Source organism: Raphanus sativus, unplaced genomic scaffold (assembly GCF_000801105.2).
Source record: "Raphanus sativus cultivar WK10039 unplaced genomic scaffold, ASM80110v3 Scaffold4398, whole genome shotgun sequence".
Taxonomy (NCBI): domain Eukaryota; kingdom Viridiplantae; phylum Streptophyta; class Magnoliopsida; order Brassicales; family Brassicaceae; genus Raphanus; species Raphanus sativus.
In genome coordinates this window covers 5,129-7,255 of record NW_026619700.1, presented here as the reverse complement: position 1 = coordinate 7,255, position 2,127 = coordinate 5,129, and the positions used below count along the sequence as shown (strand labels likewise).

Here is a 2,127-nt window from a genome sequence, read left to right as displayed (position 1 = left end):
TACCCTAAATTAATCACAAACCCTAAACTCTAACTAAATGTTTTAAAGTTCTAATTTTTATTAGTTTAAAACTTTAAAATTTAATATCAATTCTCAAATCTAATACTCTAACCCTAAAATCTAAATGTATACCATAACACAAATCATATACCCTAAATCACATTACATATACTCTAAACTCATACTTTTAAACTCTAAATTTTAAATAAAAAATAAATATAACAATAATTAGAATATAGTTTAATTTTCTATAAATAAATTTAGTTAAACAAAAAATTATAAGTTTTAAAACAATGATTAAAAATAGTTTTTGATTGGTTAATTTTTGACCATTTGATTGTTTTCAATCTAATGGTCACAGATCAATCTCTGCCAATCCTCATCCTTTCTCCTTATTGGTCAATCTTTTAAAAACCAGGATTACCATTTGTGACCATTGATTGTTTTTGATCGTGTGGCCTAAGATCAATCTTCTGCATCTCTGTCTCTCCATCTCTCTCTCACTCACGACTCAATCTTCTCCATCTCTCTCTCCCTCTCTTTACGATTCAACCTGCTGGATACAAACCTCTCTCTCTTTCACTCGGCCATGATGAAAGATTCGTCGACAACACTTGACTCGAGTCAGATTCGAACCACAAACAGAGATGGCGGAGCAGCGCCGGTGGCAAGGCGGAAGACGGCTGTTCATAAAAAGATGGGGAGAAGAGGCTTCGATGGTTCATCTCGCCGGAGATGAATAAAGAGGGAAGTCTCAGCCTCTCTTTGCCATTAACCTCGCCGTTAAAGTTCTCTCTCTCTCTCTCTTTGATTTTTTTTTTTGATTTCGGTACACGAAGTGGGTCGTTGAGCAGAGCTGGTTTAATTTTTTTTTTGTCTCTGAAGTTAAATCATTTATAAGAGTGATTAGGATGTGTTTTTGGATTTGGAAAAAGATTTCAACTTTGATTGAGAAAAGCTATGTGAGTTTCTTGCTTTGCTCCTAGCTTTGTGTTCTTAATTAAGATTTCATTGCAATCTGATGCGTAATGTCCATTAATCACTGTCATGAGTTATATACATATCATACTCTTAGTTTAGTTATGGTCTTCTTTTGTTTTGATATTTTTCTGCAGGTAACCTTGTGAGTTCACGACAATGGTGGTCACAGATGCTGAAGGTTCTTTTGTTGGGGAGATTACTTGTGGAACTTTACTGCAAAATTTGCAGATAAATCTCTCAACCATAACTTTCTTTCTTACAGACATTGCAAAGCTTTTATTAATTCTTGTGTGGTGTGGATTTTTTTTACAACAGAAATCTTGGATGAAGTTGGTAAAAGTGATGAGAGAGTGTCTTGTTTACAAGAAAAAATTTGAACAGGCTGCCAAGTCCCGAGCCGAGCTTCTTCAGATCTTGTCTGATGCTAGTGCTTAACTTTCCAGAAAGAGAGGTACAAAAACTTTAGCTGTGACATCTCAAGCCATTGAGATGATGTAAGAGAACATAGGCTTAAGGAGATGGCAGAGAAAGCTAGTGGTGGTGGTGGTGTAGGTGAAGCCGAACAAGAAGAGAAGAAAGAGACGTAGAGCTGTAGATTTTGGTTTATTAGGTTTTGTTTAAATTTTTTAGTTATTAAATTTTTAGTTTATTTAAGTTTGGTTAATTAGGTTATGGTTTTTTTTCTGGTTTAATGTATAAACTGATTTTATTTGTAAACAAATTTTAATTAATGAATAAAATTTAATTTTTAAAATTTGGATTAATTCTAAATTCAATTATATTTGGTTAATTTAGTTTTTATAATATTATTATTAATAAATTTTCGGATAATTTAAAAACTAATTAATAACACAAATTATTAGGTTTTAATAACATTTGTAAAACGTTATTATAAATATTAACAATTGCATAATTAAACACGCTATTATTGTACGCTTAATTACAGCACAAAGAAAAGCCGCTATTAAAAGGGTCAGACCTATTATAACGGGCGATGTCAGAGCGTCCAAGGAAGCGCTATTAAAAATGAGTCATAGCGCTTTTCGTGCGCTATTACTACCTACATTTCCTGTAGTGAGCATCTCCCCAAAACCTCTTTGGAACATTTGTATGAAACATCATGCTTCTTGCAACCTCCATAAGATG

The 2,127-nt window shown here is 32.9% G+C and overlaps 1 long non-coding RNA gene across 1 annotated transcript; it reads left to right on the top strand.

Annotated features, from left to right (window-relative positions):
• The first annotated feature begins 392 nt into the window (after nt 1-392).
• Nucleotides 393-1,735, top strand: LOC130507364 (uncharacterized). Its single transcript, XR_008942296.1, has 2 exons — nt 393-788; nt 1,116-1,735. It is a non-coding gene; the product is annotated as an uncharacterized LOC130507364 (long non-coding RNA).
• The last annotated feature ends 392 nt before the right edge of the window (nt 1,736-2,127 follow it).